The sequence below is a fragment of the Callospermophilus lateralis genome, chromosome 3 (genome assembly GCF_048772815.1).
Source record: "Callospermophilus lateralis isolate mCalLat2 chromosome 3, mCalLat2.hap1, whole genome shotgun sequence".
NCBI classification, from domain to species: Eukaryota; Metazoa; Chordata; class Mammalia; order Rodentia; family Sciuridae; genus Callospermophilus; species Callospermophilus lateralis.
The window spans coordinates 136,780,304-136,799,641 of record NC_135307.1 but is presented as its reverse complement, the minus strand read 5'-3'; the positions used below and the strand labels follow the sequence as shown (position 1 = coordinate 136,799,641).

Below are 19,338 nucleotides of genomic sequence, written 5' to 3'. Positions count from 1 at the left end.
AAGTGGCAAAGAACTTGACTGAACTGGGGGAGGTAGAACTTGCAAGTGATGAAACTGGATAACTGGTTGAGATTTCCAAGAAAAACATTGAAGTTATGGATTGGTGCTTCCTGAATGGCTTACAGTAAAATGTGAGAGGTTGGAGAGAAAGCAACAAAGGAATGTTTGAGCAAAAGGAACCAGAGCTTGAAGATTTGGTAAATTCATATGCTATTCATATTGCAAAATATGAGGAAGACTGTTCTAAAGAAAACGCCAAGGGTATGGGTAGACTGTCACTTGATAAAGAGATTATGGGATTATATGAGTAGAAACCCTGCAAGTTTTAACTGAAGGGGATAGAGGAAAAAGGGCTAATTGAAGGAAAGCTGTTGAAGTTCTTGGATTCTACAGAATAGGAAAAAAAAGAGAGAGAGAGAGAGAGAGAGAGAGCTATTTGGTTGAAAATGTGAGATAGTCTTCAAGTAAAGGAAAGAATGATGCAGCAGTGATCATTCTTTCCACAGGCCCAGAGCACAGAGGCTCCAGGGGAGCCTGTCTTTACCTTGGACATCACCTTAGTTTCAAATGATGGGTCACCTCCACTCTCAATGGTGTTTCATTACAGTTACCCAAGCAGACACATACTCCAATGTGATAAAAAAAATTAGAGTAATACAAAAGTTCCCCGAAAAAAAGATGAAATGTTCCTCCTTTATGCCAATTCCAGCCCTGGAAATACTGCTAAAGCAACTTACGGTGTATATTTCTGGTCTTTTTAATACCAAATGTATGCATATGCTTCTCTATCTGTGCATATAATTGTACATATATACTTTGAACAGTTTAAAATTTTAACATTGGCATTTTTTTCTTTACTCAACAAAATGTGTGGCCCCACCTTATTCCTTTTGCATTAATTCACTGTGCAGAAGCATGATCATTTCTTCAACCAGTTTGGTAGGAGAGAATGTAGTGTGAAGTGTTCTCGGACTTGCTGAATGGAACGTCTCTTGGGATTGTATTAAACAGAAAACTCTTTTGGATGAACTAACCTTGACCAGTAGGTTCTCTATGTCTATTGTCTTAAATGAAGACTCAACTTTCTGAGATTCTCATGACAATTGGCTATTTGGCCACGGCAGTCTCTCTCTCACTGTTGTTCTCTTAGTAACACTGAGCACTAGTTAATAGCCACATGCTAGAGAGTCATTATTGGCCCAGTGCATCAAAACTGCTAACATTCTTTAGGGGACCACATCCTTTGTTCTTCTGTTTCTGACAGGGTACTGTTATGGAAATTTGACATTACTTAACAGCTGACTTATTCTATTTTGGATGAACTCTCCTTCCAGCCACAGGCATGGCCTGAATACAATAAATCTGACTAATGAATTTACAGGCAGTATTTTGGCAACATAAAAGATTCTGACCCCCGCCCGGGAAAGTTTACAAAAATTTACCTAGTGTTTACAAGGAAAATTACTTCCCCAAATTTATGTTATTTGAATTTAATTTTGTTTATGAACAAACACTCTACAAATGTACAAAACTCACCCTGGTAAAGCTATTTAATCCTTAAACCCATTTAACCCTACCAATAGGGTTGTTAAAATAAACATGGATGATTCTAACATGCCTGAGAGTTTACATAACTGTCCTATTTGCAAGAGCCAAGATATTGTTGTGTTTATTATAGACAAGGGATGGCCTTCACTAGAGGATTGGATTGATTTCCAACAGAAAGATTATTCTGTAAATCCAAATCCCATACAAATGCTGTTAGTTATCACATACATTTATATATCTGTTGATTCAGTTGTTCAGAGGCCCAGGTGCAGTATTTGGGAAAATCTGTTAATCCAATTTTTTTTGTAGTTAAAGCAGTTTAATTTTTTATTCTTTGTTTAAAAAACTCATTCTTGCTTGGATTTATATTAGGTGACAGTTTATATACATAGAGGAAAAGAAAAAGAATTAGCATCATTAAATTGGTAGATCAATGACTTAAACATTTTAATGAACTTCCTCTCCCAATTTTTAAAAAAATATAAGAAAAAAGATCTTTCCCAAGTCCACTTAAACTTTAGCACCTCATCTATGTCATCTGTGGTATCTTTCTAAATAAAGGGCACTTATAAATTATAACAGATATTAGAGTCCATGCTTCATGGTTCAAGGCTGTTTATTCTATAGCATTTTATTTTGCATTATATGTTTTTTTTCTAGAGTAATAGCTACCATTTTTTTTCATGTGCTTCCATCATTATTTTATTTCAAAGAATCAGGTATTCTTCAAAGTGAAAAACAAACAAACAAAAAAACAATTAATTCAAGCTTTGATCCAAACATTTTCATATATTAAAAGTGCAAGCCACATAAGAATGGTATAATAATGCTAATAGCCCTAAGTTTATTAAATATGTATTCAGTGATAAAATATGCACGATACTTGTAGTTATGAAATGGAGTTCATATTTTTTATTACCATCATACTCTGCTTGGTGAATGTAATCTTAATAATGCATAGGAATAGTTCAGGCTACCCATGTCCTAGATCTACTGTAGATTTGTCCAGGGATCAGTCAAGATCCAGGAAGAATACTGAGGATGTCCATGTAGAAGATCATGTCATATGTCCAAACCTTCTCTTCTCTACCCCTGTACACTTAAATAGAGGAAGAAGTTCTTGTGCACTCCTGCCTAGGAAGCCAACCTCAGGTAAGATATTGATGCAAGGATGCCATTTTACTATCGTCGTTCTGCTCGTGTAATCCAGATATATCAAGTCCCTGCCATGTCCTGCAGTCATATTTGACATTTGACTGCAGAGTAGGAGCTGTCTTAAATGGAAAATGCCTGCTAGACACATTGCCACTCCCAGAGTGATGTCCTCCCATAGTTTGTGACTCAATAGGTCGATTATTCCTTTTCCTCTCAACACAGTTCACTGAGAAAGCTTGGCCAATGGACTGGGTGATGGCAGCTAATGTTCATCTCCCCCTTCTCAGGTACTACCAAAGAGACCTAGTGACTGGAGGAAGGAGAGGAAGGGAAGAGAAGTGCAGAGGCACAACATGAGAGAGTATTGAGATTCCTATGTGAAAATACAGACTGTTCAATTCCTGGGCCATCTTGGGAATCTAGGGAATCCTTTAAATTAACAAATATTAGTTAAATGAAGCTTCTTTAACTTTGGTCTATCATATCTACTTCAGAAAGCCAAATGGGGTCAGAAAGGTGAGAAGCTTCCTGTTTTCTAAGGACCTTTAAGGGGAGTTCACATAAGCACAGCTAGTTACAGGCACATGTAGGGGAAAGTGCTGGCAGACAGAGAGGCCAATCTGAGTTCATCAGTTTAACCCAAGTGAGATAATTGTACCTTCTAAACTTGTGTTAGGTACAGGGGGAAGGGCTTTGTCATATGACTCTATTTCTTGACCTCTCCCATTTCCCTATTTTTTAATCATTATGCTATAGAAATTGCACTATCCTGGAACCAGACTGTATTTTAGAATCAGGAAAAACTATATTGGGAAAGTTAATCTTCCCAAGCCTTAATTTCTTCCTAACAAAATAGAAATTATCTTAGATTAATTGTGAAAAAAATTGAAATGAGTAAATGTGGACTTTATATGTCACCTGTCACACTGGAACTACTCTGGGTTACACCGACCACCAATCCACTATCAAAATTTGCATTATTTGGGGGGTACCACTTCACAATTTTTAAAATAGCAAAGGTTCAGTGATCTTATTTCCTATCATGTTTCTGAGAATCCAAGTAAAGAGGCTGACCTACCATATTCGAAACCTTTCTCTTTATCCCGCACATCTGAAAGTAAAAAAAAATATTTAGATAAGATCCCTGGAGACCATAGGAGAAGCCTGAATACTGCAAGAGTTATCAGAGTATATCTCTGCCCTGGAGAAGTTAATGATTGCATGAGGTGGCTGAGGCAAGTGCACAAATTATTATTTAAAAGTTACCAAGATGCTGAGAGAGATCTAAAAGTGGGGAACTAACACTGGTATGAGCTTTAAACAAAGTCACAGTGTGCCATCTTACTGAATATTTGAATATATATACATAGCTCTGTGTAACTGATAAATTTTTTAACTGATAAATTACATCTCAGAATATTTTCATGAGACTAGCTGTTTCTCAGGTCATTGTTTCTGAAACTGGTAAATAAATATTATTTTTATTTATGAGATACCCATATATTTCTCAAGTCTTAGAAACTGGTGTTTCAAATGAGTGAGGGTGGTTGGATAGAATTTTGTCCCACGGCTTTCTGTGTTTCTGATTGACATAGATTGACTCCTACCTGGACTTCTTTTGCTACTCCACTACAGCATTTATGAACTGACATTTCCTCATCCCTGTTACATCTGTCAATAGGTTTACTATGATTCTTTTCTTCCAAAAATTCATTGAAATGTTTGGTTGACTGACGACCTCCCCCTCCCATTGCCTCCACTGTTATGGAGTTATTTGTTGGTCTATGTTCACTCTGAAATTAATGGAGTTTTGGCAAGAGGGAAAATGAATTTGTGTTCTTAGTTTTCTTTGAATGAAGCCCATACCTCTCATGTCTGCCTGCCTTTCTTTCTTGGATTTCCTTCCTTTCCTCCTCCCCCACCTTCTCTTCTATTTATTCTTTGTTTATGAAAAGACTTGCAATATCTCACACCTTTTTAACTTACCCCTGGTATTCATTTATTTTCATTTTTATTATTTTTAATAATTTTTAAAAGGAAAAATCTTATGCTCATAGCAAAATTGAGCAGAAGGTTCAAAAATTTTCCATATAGCTTTTATCATTATCAATACCCTCCATCAGAATGGTATATTTTTACAATCAGTGAAACTAGTTTGACACATGATGGTCACCCCAATTCTAATAGTTAAAAAACATGAGTCACTTCTTGTGTTGTAAATTCTAGGGGTTTGGGCAAACTTATAATGACATATTTCAACTATAATAATATCATACAGAGTTTTGCTGCCCTAAAATTCCTTTATACCCCATCTATTCATTCCTCTATTCCTAACCTCTGGAAACCACAGTTCTTTCTCCTATCTCTTAATTTGCCTTTTCCAGTGAATGCTATATAGTTGGGAAAATACAGAATGTAGCCTTTTCAGATTGACTTTTTTTTTTTGCTCAGAAATGTGCATTTAAGTTTGCTTTGTGTCTTATCATGGCTTGATAGCTCATTTCATTTTAGTGTTGAATAATATCCTATTGTCTGGATGTACTACAGTTTATTTATATATTCACCTTCTAAAGGACACCTTTGTTGCTTCAAAATATTGGCAAATATGAACAAAGTCTATAAATATATGTATGCTGTTTTTTTGAGTGGACATGTTTTTGACTTATGTGGGTGAATGCCAAGGAGTACAATTGCTGAATCATATAGTATGAGTTTCTTAGTTTTGTAAAGAGAACTTTTTTCCTTTAAAAAAAAAAACATCTTATTTGCAACATCACTTACTTTCTGTGATTTCCAGAGGTAGTGTGTGGTTAGTATTGAGGCATATTTAAGTTTAGCCTGACCCTGGTGCAACTTATTCAATTATTTACTTAATTAAAAAATTACTTTGTAGCAGGTGCCATGATAACTGTTCAAGCTGTAGAGATTGTATGTGTTGTTCTCAAAGAGCTTCTAGCCTAATGTGGAGTTTGATATATAAATGAAATCTTTTTCATGTTGATGGAAAATGTTGTAATAAAGGAAATTATAAAGTGGGATGAGAACTCAGAGGAAGAACTTCAAAGAGCCTGGATGGAACTCAGCTCATGTGGGGGCTGGAGTTTGAGCTAGGTGTAAGGTAGGCAGGTGGGTGAGGAGGAGTGTGCTAGATGGAGAAGACAAAAGGAGGGGAGGCTTCCCAGAGAACAAGAGGACCTGCTGTTCCCACTTGTGGAGCAAAACCATGGTGTGTGGAGTGGAATTTTAGTAGCACAGTGTCTGCAGTTTTCTGAGGGATTAGTCATTGATGGGCTTTATTAGTAGTAAATTCCATCCTTTAAAACAAGGGGGATTACCATTTTCTTGTCTTCCCTATCTTTGAATTTTTCCCTTTATTTTTAATTTTCCTTCATTTTTTATTGATTTATGTTTTTTTATTGATTTATGTTATGTATATATATATATGACTTTAGGATTTATTTTGACATAATTATAAATGCTCGGCATATAATTTGCTCCAATTCAGTCCTCAGTACTTCCTTTTACCTTCCCCCTCCTCCTTCCCCCTGCTCTGGTACCTCTACTCTGCTGATCTTTCTGCTATTTATTTACATTTTAAAACAGAACTAGTCTCATGGATGTACATAATAGGGAGGTTGACTGGAGTCTATTCATATATATGAATGAAAGGTCAGATTCATTCTGTTGTTTTTCCCTTATCCCATCCCTCTTCCCCCCTAAGTCCCCTTCTTCTCCCCTGATTTTTCCTTTATTTTGATGGAATCCACTGCCCCCTGCCTTTTTCCTTTTCTCTTTCTCCCCTTATTTTAGAATAGTTTCCACATAAATTTCTGGGTCTGGCTTATTTCACTTGACATTATGGTCTTCAGTTTCTTCTATTCACCAGTAAATGACATAATTTCATTCTTATTTATGGCTGAGTAATAAGCTCAGTAATATGTGTTAGTGTATGGGATATATACAGATATATGTTTATATATGTATATAAATAAAAATGTGGGATATATATCCCATTTTCTTTATTCATTCATTTGTTGAGGGTTGCCTAGTTTGACTCCATAGCTTGGCTATTGTGAATTGTGCTGCTATAAACACTGATGTTGCTATGTCCCTGTAGTATGCTTATTTTAGATCTTTTGAATATGTGCTAAGGAGTGAGATAGCTGGGTATATGGTGGTTTCATTCCTAGTTTTTGAGGAATCTCCATACTGCCTTCCACCATGTTTGTACTAATTTGTAGTCCCACCAACAATGTACGAGTTATATTTATTTTTGAAAATTGCCATTCTAACTGGAGGGAGATGAAATTTCAAGGTGGTTTTGATTTGTATTTCCCTAATTGCTAGAGATATTGGACATTTTTTCATATATTTGTTGGCCATTTGTACTTCTTGTTTTGAGAAGTATCTGTTTAGTTATTTTGCTCACTTATTAATTGGATTATTTGGTGGGTTTTGGTGTTAAGTTTTTTTGTGTTGTTTTTATATTCTGAATATTAATGCCCTATTTGAGGTGCAGGTGGTAAAGGTCTTCTCCCATTCTGTCGGCTTTCACTTCATACACTTAATTGTTTCCTTTGCTGTGCAGAAGCTTTTAAATTTGATGGTGTCCTACTTATTGATTTTAGTTTTATTTCTTGTGCCTTAGGAGTCTTGTTAAGGGAGTTTGTTCCTGTAGCAATATGTTGAAGTGTTGGGCCTATATTTTCTTCTGGAAGTTGCAGTTTCTAGTCAAATTATTCCCAGGTCTTTGATCGACTTTGATTGAGTTTTCTGCAGGGTGAGAGCCTAATCATTTGAGGTATTGGGAATTGAACCCAGGGGCGCTTAACCACTGAGCTACATCCCCAACCCTTTTAAAAATATTTTATTTAGAAACAGGGTCTCACCGAGTTGCTTAGGGTATAGCTAAGTTGCTGAGGCAGGCTTTGAACTCTCAATCATCCTGCCTAAGCCTCCTGACCTGCTGGGATTACAGGCATGTGCCACTGTACCTGGCCTATCATCTTGGTTTTAATGAAGATCTTGATTTTTGAAATTGATAAACAGTGCAAGGATGCCCACAATCATGCTCACCAATCCTGTCAATCGAGGAATGAGCACCAAATCATAGTGACCCTTTGAGATGAATAGAAATGAATAACTGTCCTTGCTGTTCAGAACCTCAGACTCTAGACAGGAGTCCCCCTTTTTAGTTTTCTTTTGTTTCTCTGTGACCAAAATACCTGACAAGACCAACTTAGAAGAGGAAAAGTTTATTTGGAGCTTGCAGTGTTAGAAATCTCAGTCCAGAGACTGCCAACTCCATCGCTTTGCGCCCACAGTGGGGCAGCACATCATGGGGGAAGGGCACAGCAGAAGAAAGCTCATGGCAACAAGGAAGGAGAGAGGAGGGGGAGTGGGGAGAGAGAAGGGGGCTACAGAAAGAACAGCCTTTCCAGAGCACATCCCCAATGGCCCACCTCCTACAGCCATGCCTACAATCCAAACATTTTATCTTGAATATTTTTTGCATTGACAGGAGCTGTTGGGGGACACCTTATTTTTCAAACTCTACCCACCTCCAAACTCAAGCATCTCTTCTTAATTTTAGTTAAGAAAGAGAGAACTTTATAAAATCTTTTCTTGGAGTTCCAGCAACCAGAGCACTAAGGGAAAGCATTCTTGAGGGTCTTGAGCATCTTTCCTGGAAGAAAAATGGCTCCAGAGTCCCCCTCTTATTTCTTACTGACAATGTCCCTTGGAGAAATATAGGGAGCACTTGTAGCCTGGGTCAGTGTTTCATAAGTGTGAGTCTTAGATCAGCAGCACCATCAAAGAAGTTCTTAGAAGTACATTTTCTCAGTCCCACCCCAGACCTCCTGAGTCAGAAACTGAGGACAGGGAGCCCCCGCCACTCTGTTTTTAAAAAGTCCTCCAGGGATTCTGATGCACACTCAGGTCTGAGAACCACTGGTCCCAGTGTGTAGTGGTGAATGTTCTTGGTGTTTTTCCATGTCCTGCAAAATGAAGGAGCCTTTTGTAGGTCTGCCACACCTTTATTCTTCTTTCACAGAGACTGTGCATTTTTCTCTTTTTTTTTTTTTTGAAGAGGGATGACTCATCATCAGATCCAACAACAACTTTTATTAATCATTTATTGTGGTAAAATATATAAAATACAATTCTGGCCATTTTAATCACTTTAAGTGTGCATTTCAGTGACATTAATTACCTCTATACTATTGTAGACCCATCACCGTTACTTGTTTCCAAAACTTTCTTATTACCCCAAACAAAGCTCTGTAACCATTAAAGCAGCAACACCCCAGTTATCTCTCTCTTGGCCCTAGGTAGTCTCTAGTTTACTTTCTGTGTCTACACATTTGCCTACTGTAGGAAGCTCACATAAATGGAATGAGTCATATGATATTGGTGTTTGGGTGAATGACAACCCTTTGAAGTGCTAGTTGTTACTAGTGCTAGGAGGTTCTAAGCTTGGTACCATGTATGGGGTGCTGTGTTGTACCTCAATCAAATAGGTCAAATAACAGTGAGGTTCGTCTTTGCTCTGCCCTTTAGGTAGAGCAAAATCAGATACATTTTTATTTATTCTTCAATAAAAATGTGTGTTGGGTGCTTGCTTTGAGCTATGCATTGATGTTGAATATGGTATCTTTCCTTCTATGCTTCCAATATTTCAAGAGTAGATGGCATCATATGTATATTTAACTTATAAGAATTCAACTAGATGGTGTTGTAGCAATTATTCTACTACAGTCACATAGCAAACATTCTGTAAATTTTATTTTGCATGTATATGCTTAATTATATACTTTATTCATTTTGCATTTATATATACTTTTTATAGTATAGGATTATGGTCACTCATCCTTGCATATTGAGTTTATGAATAATTTAAGGAAGTTCAAACGTAACATATACCTCAAGTGCTGATTTGATCCTCTTGCCTCAGCCTCTTCAGTCACTGGGAATACATGGTGTGTGCTAATTTGAGAGTCATACCCCTATGTAGAAAGAGTCTTCTGTTTGTGAGAGCTTATTGCAATTCCAATCTGTTGCTTTCTTCCTGAACATTAATTTTTCCCTCCTTGCTGCTGGGGATTCTCAAAACTTTTTGGCCAAGTTCTTGTTCTGATGGTGTTGCCCATGAATTTGGGAGCAATTCAAAACCATTTCCCCCTTGCACAGTTGCTGCATATGCCAAGCCAGGAAGGGTGGGGTCTCCACAGCCTTTATGGCAGGCTTGTATAATTAAAGAAGTAGCCATCCTCTGTCTCTGTCCCTGCTGAGTGTTATTAACCAAACCAGCCTGAGGTCTGGATTTCAGTTTCTCTTACAACAATTTCCCATGATTAATGATGGCTCTCATGAGTTGTCTTTGACAGCATCTGGATAGAGTCGAGTGTGTGTGTGTTTCTTTTTCTTTTTCTTTCCAGAGAGAAATGGACAAGTTCCATGCTGGGCACAGGATTCAGTTCAACCTTTGTACCATATGTTCATGGTTTTTCTTTCCTTTCACTATCCTGGAGCCATCTCAGTTTCCATTTCTGTTTGCTCCTCCCTGAAAATGGTGCTCAGCAAGTACCACGTGTGATTCCTTTTCCTGGATCACCCAGCCATGTGAGTGTGTGTGAGTGGGTATGTGCACACGTGCCCTCCCATGCATGTAATTTTATCCATCCTGCTAGTCCCTCTCAAGCCATGCAGGAGGCCGGAGCTGTAGCAGATGGTATCCTGGGTGTCTTTGCTCATTGGTGACAGGTTCAATCCGTGGAAAGGGCCTCCTGCTTTATCCACCTGTTACTTATTTAGCTAATCCCTCTTTATCGCTTTCAGTTGTAACACCTCTGCCTCCCACTGCCAACTGTAACATGGCTGTAGAGTTTAATTCCAGAGCCACCTCCTTCTTTCTTCCTGAAAACTCCCCGGGGAAGCTCACTGGCCGGAGTGTTCAGTGGCACTGGACAGTGGGGGGCCAAAGAGATATGAGACCAAGCTCCAGCTTTGCTCCTGTCTCAAGTGGCTATTTCTGGCAGGTTAACTTACTTTTGTTAGTCTCTTCATCAGCAAAATGACTGTTGTCATGAGAAGTGACCAAGCTAGTGTTACTTCTCACAGAAATCTGTCATGAAACCCTATTAGCTGTAAGTTCAAGATGTATCCATGTTTTTGAGAAGATCATTTTAGTTGCACCCTCAAGAATAGTTTGAAAGGAGCATAGTGTGGACATGGGTGCATCAATGATGGGGCTATTGCAGCAGTCAGGTGACACATTACTTTTCTGTGATTTCTATTTATTTAAATCTACTTCCCCCCCCCCAATAAGTTCTGTAGTTTTCAGTGTATAAGTTTGAATTTCTATCATTGCCAAAAAATTGCATATTTACTTTCCTGCTATGAAAAATGGGAATTTTAAAAAATGCATTTTGAACTATTCATTGCTATGATATTGAACTTTTGTATATTGATCTTTTGTCTTTTCTATATTGCAAATAATTTGTTCTAATAGTTTTTAATGGGTTAAGATTTTCTATATCTAAGAACATGGTATATGGAGATAGTTTTACTTCTTTTCTGATCTGCATGTCATTTCTTTATTTATTCTTAAGTGTGCTGGTTAGAAGTGCCAATGTTGAACAGAGGTGGTGGAATGGATATGTTTATCTTGATCCTGATCTTAGGGGGAAAGCATTTGGTCATTCTTATTAAGTATTATGTTAGCTGTGAATTTTTAATAGCTCCTTTTATCAGGTTAAGGAAGATTTATTTTATTCCAATTTGTCAAATGATTTTTTAATGAAAGCATGATGAATTTTATCAAATGCTTTTTCTGTATCTGTTAATATGATTATATTTTTGTATTTGATTATTATGGAGGATTTTTGCATTTTCTTATTTTCAGACATTAAACCAACCCTTCATTCCTGGGCTAAACTCTAGTTGATCACTGTGCGTATTCCTTTGTATATGCCCCATGTTGAGTCTGCTACATTTCTCCACATAACTTCGTACCCGTATCTGGCTTCTAGTCTTATCTTCCCAGATTCTTTTTTTTTTTAAAGTATGATAGCCAGAAAAATCTTCTTCAAACATGTTTGTTAACTTCTCAAAATTCTGTAGTGAATCTTTTGCTGAGAGTGAAGGCGCACTCCTTAGGGTGCTTACCAGACTCTACATGATTGACACCTGTTGCTCCTCTCCTCAGTTTCCACTCCTGTGCTCTCAGCTTCTGTAATCCTGTTCAGATCTTGACACCTTGGATAGGTCAGGCTTGTCATCACCACTGTCTGCGCTGTCTGTCCTCTCAGCTCAACATGTACCTTCTCCTGATACTTGCATGACAACTTCTTCCTCTTCAGATACTCCTTCTCAATGAAGCCTACTCCAACAAACCCTTCAGAACTTACAACTCATCCTTACACAGCTGATCTCTTTACCCTGTTGATTTTTTTTCTTTATTTTGTAGCATTTATCACATTTTAGAATGCTAATTTCATGTACTTTTCAAAAATACTGCTGTCTGTTAACTATTCTTTCATCTTAACACGAAGGAATATAAACTCTGAGTGCAGGAATATTTTTTTCTGTTGATTAGTTCTGGCATAGAGTTGGTGCTCAATAAACATTTCTCAAATAAATGAATAACATACATAAAGCTCTTAGACAAGCTTCCAGCCTTTGGAAAAAAAGTTTAGCAAATATTGGTGATGTTCTGTACTAAACACTATTTAGTGGTGGGGATAGAATAATGAGAAACAAAGTGTTTCCTGTTCTCCAGAGCTTGGGGACTGGAAGGGGATTATTCATAAAATAATCACACAAAAAGAGTGAATAATTCTGAACTGAATTGTGTAATAAAGAAAGGGAGAAAAGATATATACTTACAAAGGACTAGGGATCAAGGAAATCTTTCCTGAGGAAACCACATACTAGATAGAATGTAAAGGGTGAAGTATGAGCTATAGGTAAAGGAGGAGGAGAAGATGCAGAGCATTCAAGGTGATAGCATTAGCAAGGACCAAGAATGAGTTAAAGGAGCATGTTCCGAGGCTTGGCAAAAGGCCAGAGGGGCAGAAGTACAGAAAGAAGAGAGATGGTGTGAGATGAGCCCGGAGAGGATGGCAGAGCAGGCGCCAGTTGTTAGAACATCTTGATCCATGTTTCACACTTGAATTTTTATCCAAGAGCAAGATAACAATGTGAGGGTGCCCTAGTCATGTTCCTCTTGAGACAATCATGCTATTGCAGCCAGAAGTACAGTTTGAAGGGGACCTAGAGTGGATATGGATGGATTAGTTCTGAGGCTACAGCAACAGTTAGATGAGAGATATTTGGGTGATTTTAATGTATTATATTTCTCATTGCTTAACTGAATTTTATATAATATACCTAAAATGGTTCTGTAGCTAATATGCATTTATTATACTGGAAATTAAAATGCAAATTTCAACCAAGGACCAATAACTCTAGAAACCACATTTTTCAGTGATATATCAGATCCCTACATGCTTGGACTAGGGGGGTGACAGCAGGAATCACACCTAATGGACAACCTAAGAACTCTCTAGAAGTTAATCGGGGGTGTTTGTGTGAGCAGTGATAGAGAGGGGGAGTGGACAAGGAAGGTTGAAGGACACATGCTCAGCCTCTGAGAAAATAGTTGTTCCACTCTGGGGAGAGTCATGTTTTGGTGAGAAGAATGTTAGGATCCTGCTATCTGAATGTGCTAAAGATTGCAAGAAGTTTTGGATATTGGACTGACTCTGGGTGGCCTACATGATCTCTACCTCCTTGTGTTTATGACTTGTCTGTTGAGTTTTCTAAACACTAGAAAATAGCAAAGGTGAGGGCATGTCACCTTGTGTGTATGTTCTGTTCTGTGATGTTTGTCTTATGTAAATATTGCATAGAGACACTCCTTGTTGATGAAGTAAGCAGTCATGTTGGGAAGCCCATATAAGCAAGAAATAGCAGGTGGCTTCTAGGAACTGCAGTTCACCTCTACAGCCTGAGAGTGGTCTTTACTCATGGGCAGCTAGAAGCCAGGGTCCTCAGCCCTACTGCTGTGAGGAAATTCATTTGGCTGAGAGCCTGTTTGAGTCAAGGAGCAGATCCTGAAAGTTGAACCACCTGATGAAGACTGGCCTTGTGAGACCCTTGAGAAGAAGACCTACACAAGCCATACATACCTATCCTGCCCCACATAGCTATGAGATAATAAATGGGTGTCATTTTAAGTGCTAAGTTATGGTAACTTATTATACAGTAGTAGATAATTAATCAGTAGATAACTAATGTCCTGAGTTATAGGACATCTGACTTTTAAAAGACAGTCTAGACATTTTGTTTCTTCAATGGATACAGGGACAGAGACCCATTTGCTTCCAAGGACATCTCCTGACTCGCAGATGACAACTCTGCAGGTCACTTGTTTCCTCACTCTGTCTTGTTCCACCCTCCATGATCCAGTGATGCTGTTGGAGTTGATGTTGCATTTGAAGGAGTATAGTAGGCATTTAGTATAATTTAATTTTGGCTCTATCTCACTCTTTGCACCATTCAACCAGTTGAATCTTAGTATGTCTACTTTCCAAACAATGGAATTATCATATTTGGAGATATCAAGTAAAGTTGGAATCCAGAAGCAGAAAAGAGTCTGCCCCAATCTTTAAACTCAAACCCTCTTCTTCCTAATTCTGCAACTCAGCCCTGACATTCAAATACTTGTGTAACTTGGTTCTAATAGGGTCCTCCATCCTTATCTCCATGACCACCACTAAATGCCCAAATCCCCAGAAGCTATGGTCAAACTGCCATGTGAAACTCAGAGTTAGACAGTGGATTCAAGGGGGACAAGTTTGCTTCACTGGCCCTGTGATGTCACAATCCTATGGCCTTGTATCAGCCACCTAACCTTGAACTGTATCCACCCTTATATGAAGAATAAAGAAATTGCCCTGAGAGATATTTTAATTGTCTTCTAGCCTTATGTTTAAAGTAGAGAGAAGTTAAGAGCACAAGAATTAGAGTTTGGCAGAAGTGGGCTTGAGTCTCAACATGCCTCTTGATAACATACTGGACTTTGGGTGCATTATTTTTCCTTTATGAAGTTTTATTTTGCAGCCATTTGTAAAACAGAACTTTCATCCTCTGTCATTCCTATGAAGATGAAATGTTGGTGTGTATCTGATATATATATGTATGTGTGTGTGTCTCTCATATTTATATATGCACATGTCTATATATACATGTGCATATATAAATATACTATATATATGAAATTATGTATATATGACACAGCACAGTGCTTGGCATTTACAGGGGCTCCCAAAATGATGATGATAATTATTAAAGACTCTGTTATAGTGGCTTTTGAAATGTGTTCCAAACTGAAGAAGTAAATCCAATTGCTGTAACTCTCCGACTTTTTTTTTTGGTAAATTCTTGACAAGAGAACATTTATAAATTTGCTAATGGTCTAAAATTATATTTTTTCTGAAGAGGAGGGTGGAAGTCCTTTTTGACATCTAGAATCTTGACTGGGCCATCCTGAGTTGTGAAAATGGTTAGAATGGAGGCTGTTCCACTTTGCTTTTGACTGTTGTAATAGTTCTTTGGGGCAAGGTGTTCTGTATCCATTTCTCAAATGGTCCATTCATCAATGGAAACCAGGAAAATTGGATGGAGAACAACATTTTGCTATTTCTTCTTTATAGCCCACTAGGAAGCACAAACAATGTGGGATGATGGTATTGGCTTAAACTTCAAGAATATAGTGCCCTCCCTATACTCCTCTCTAAAATCAGTGGACCTTAGAAACTAGGAGTGCCAGATGTCCATCCAGCAAGAGACAGTGCAGCACCATAAAGGCACTAGGGACTTGAGTTAATTTGCTCAATACAGTGGACCTGGTCTCTTGGGGCAGAAGTTACTGAATATTTTCTTGTTCATTTAATCTTGATCATCTTAAATTTTGCCTCTTGTAGATGTGGCCATTTGTTGATAAAGCAGTTGCCTAAATTCTGATGGCTTTATTCTTTCTTGATGCTAAACTGAAGGAGAAGGATGGCAGCAGACACAATGCTCAGACAGGGGACAAGCAATGCAGACTCTTATCTACTGAGTTCACCAAAATCAAAGAGCCACTTGGACAAATTCACATGGTGGTCTGGTGCAGATCCCAGACACTCTCAGGGATCACAGGGACAGGGTCTTCAGCTGGCTCACTACTTGATTTCAGACACTTCTTATTCAGATCTTATATGGATACTAAAAAAAAGTGTTTACAAGATTTTTTTTTTAAGGAAAGCATTTACATTATGTTCTCAAGTAAGCACACATATGCATATATGTGTATTGATGTTAAAGTTTCCCAAGTTACCACTCACCTTTGCTACATGACTCTAATATATTCGATTCCATTCCAACTTATTTCATTTTATTACAGGAGCTAGTGTATGCCTATGAAATTGATTGTGCAACTCATGATTGGGTCACAATTTGCAGTTTGAAAAACACTGGGCCTATTGACTGTCATTTTCAAAACTGAACTCTTCCAGGCTCCTCCTCTTTCCTGAACTGCGGGTTTCCTGCCCCCTGGTGCTGATACTTTCCTGGGTCAGCCCTCTCTTCTGCTCTTGGTTGAATTTTCTCATAGGCATCACCTGCTCCCCTGGCTACAACTATTGTTGCCACTGTAGGAATTCACAAATATCTATTCCCAAATCTGGTTACCCTCTGAAACTCTACAGGAGTCCAACTGCATTTTGTAGTTCCATGTGGCTTTCATATGGTTGGTGATCATCACCTTGAATTTGGCATGTCCCAAGCCAAAATCACTTTCTCTAAATGAAAGTTTCCTTCCTTGGTCTGTTAGTGGCTTTCTTATTCTCCTACTAATATAAGTCTAAATGTTTCAGACCATCACTGATTCTTCCTCTTTCTTTGCCCTTCATTACTGACCTTTCATCAAATCTTGTTAATTCTTTGCTAGTAACCTTCCTCTCACTTTTCCATCTTTGACACCACATCACTTTGATTTTTTTTAAAAAATGATGACTTATTATCTACAGAATTGAGTCTGAACTCTTTAGAATACTAGATTTTGACCCCAAATCTTATCTCCATCATTATTCCAAAATGTGCCCTTTATTGCATTAAACATGGATCCCCCAATTATGAACTGTAAAGAAACAAATCTTTCTGACCTTTCAGGAATCAGCTTCAATTATTTGACTAATGTGATACTGACCATATCATATGAAGTCACTGTTGTATTAGCATGTTATTTGGTACTTTCTCTGGAGAGTTAAAATCTGGGAGTTGCCTTGAATATCCTCTTCAATAATGAAAGAGTAACCAAGCCGCATTTACACAATCCTCTAAACCAATTGTTCCCAATCTTCAGTGTACAAATGTATAGGGTTGATCTGTTAGAGTGTTGTGGTTTACACGAGGTGACCCAAAAGCTCGTGTGTGAGACAGCACAAGAGAGTTTAGGGGTGAAGTAATCAGAATATGAGAGCCTTGACCTAATCAGGGCATTAATCCACTGGTCTGGATTAACTGGGTGGTAACTGTAGGCAGGTAGGGTGTGGCTGGGGGAGGTGGGTCACTGGTGGCATGCCTTTGGGGTTTATAGTTTCTCCCTGGTGAGGGGAGCTCTCTTGCTTCCTGCTGCCATGTCCTGAGCTGCTTAACTCTGCCATGCCCTTTGATGTTCTGCCTCATGTTGGGCCCAGAGCTATGGAGTCAGCTGTCTGTGGACTAAGACCTCTGAAACTGTGTGCCGCAAAGAAATTTTTCCTCCTCTAACTGTTCTTGTCAGGTCTTTTGGTTACAGCAATGAAAGAGCTGACCGAATCAGTAAGGATTCTGATTCAGGAGGTCAGGAAGTGGGGTTGAGAGTTTTCATTTCTACCTGGGTTCAGAGAAAGTGAGGCTGTTGGTCAGAGACCCACGCCTTGAGCATGGAGGCTCTGGACATCCCTTGAACCCATCCCTTCTCCTCCCTGCCCCTCTCTGGGTTGGAACCCTTGTCACCTCCCATCCCCTAACTGTCTGCCTGCTGTCTTCCCCTCCCCTCCACTCTGTCCCTCATGAGCCTAGTGTCTTGTGGATCATCACCTCATCTGTGCACTCTCCAAGATGCAAGTGTCATGCAAACCAGAAGTGTCAGGTCACTAACCGTATAGGCCCAGCCAGTGATTGGAGTTTGGGCTAGGCGTCTTGCTTAGAACATCCTCATCCTTTTACTGTTTTCATACTGTCATTCTTCTCTGCCAACCCGTTTGGGTGAAATTAATTTTGCTGATCTATTTTTCCCAAAATACTGATTTTCTAGCTCAAGCTAGGCCCTATGCACTGCAGCACCTGGGTGTTTTAAACTTAGGTTTCCAGCAATACCCTCGATGGAGCAATCTATTATTGCTAGATCCCTATGGGGTTGCAGGAATGGGGCTGCAGGAGTGAATGTTGATTAGAGGAAAACTTGGTTATGAACAATAAATGGAGCAGTCCCTCCATGGAAGCCAGTTTTACCTTTTTTTTTTTTTTTTGTGTGTGGTTGCCCTGTGTTGGACTCACTCAGCTTAGATGTCATCTGCTGTGGGTCTACACTGGGACCTGTGTGTTAGAGGTCTTTGTTGTTACAGGGCTCTTTTGTAGGTTATGGGAAGCAGTGGTATCTCATGTACTGCATTTCTATTTTTTATTTTATTTATTCATTTTCTTTTTACTGCTGACTCTATTTTTCAATACTATTTTCAACATATTGCAAAGAGAAGTGTCTTTCTTCAGCTAGGCAGAGATGAGAACAGGGCCATGGAGAGATTCTGGAGAGTAGCAGGAGGGGAGGAAGCAGAGGTGGGTATGGGATTCCTGGATTTGGGGTTCCAGCTCTGCTTACATGTCTGTGTAAACTTGGAAGGGCAATGTAGTTCCCTTGGCTTCTTTTCCCAATACTTGGATACGGTGGGAATAGAGCATTACCTAATAGTCTTTGAAGATAAGTTGCTAGGGCCATACAGAATATATAAATTAAAGCAAACAGAATTCTGCCTCCTAGAACTACACTATATTGCCCTCAAAGCAAGTGAAGTTTTCCTCTGCCCTTTGGGTAAGTGTTTTAAGTCTGTTTTCTGTTGTTACAACAAAATAACTGAGACTGAGTAAGTTATAAAGCATAGAACTTTAGTTGGCTCATGATTCTGTGGGCTAGGAAGTCTAAGAGCATGGCCCCCACTTCTCCCCAGCATCAGGTAAAGGCCTTCTCACTGCATCATAACATGGTGGAGGGTATCACAGGCGGAGCCAGTACAGGTGTGCTACCAAGATCTTTCTTCCTTTTCTTGTAAGGACATTAATACCATCATAGGGGCCCCACCCCTCATGACCTAATCTAATCTGAATTACCCCCCAAAGAACCACTTCAAAATACCGTTAATCTATGAATTTGAGAATCAGGTTTCCAAAGCTTGAACTTTTGAGAGACAATTTCAAACTATAGGAGTGGGTCTTTGTGTATCCTTCCCAGACTTAGGGAACAAATCGAAGGATCACCAAAGTGTGGACCAAAAGGTATTTTTTTTCCCATTTGTCTCTTTTCACTACAAAGACTGTGCAATTCCTCCA

The 19,338-nt window shown here is 38.7% G+C and overlaps 1 protein-coding gene across 1 annotated transcript in view; it reads left to right on the top strand.

Moving 5' to 3' along the window:
• The window catches only part of Agbl1 (AGBL carboxypeptidase 1), a 762,772-nt gene that overhangs the window by 119,718 nt on the left and 623,716 nt on the right, over positions 1-19,338 (top strand). The gene's annotated exons all lie outside the window — the stretch shown is intronic.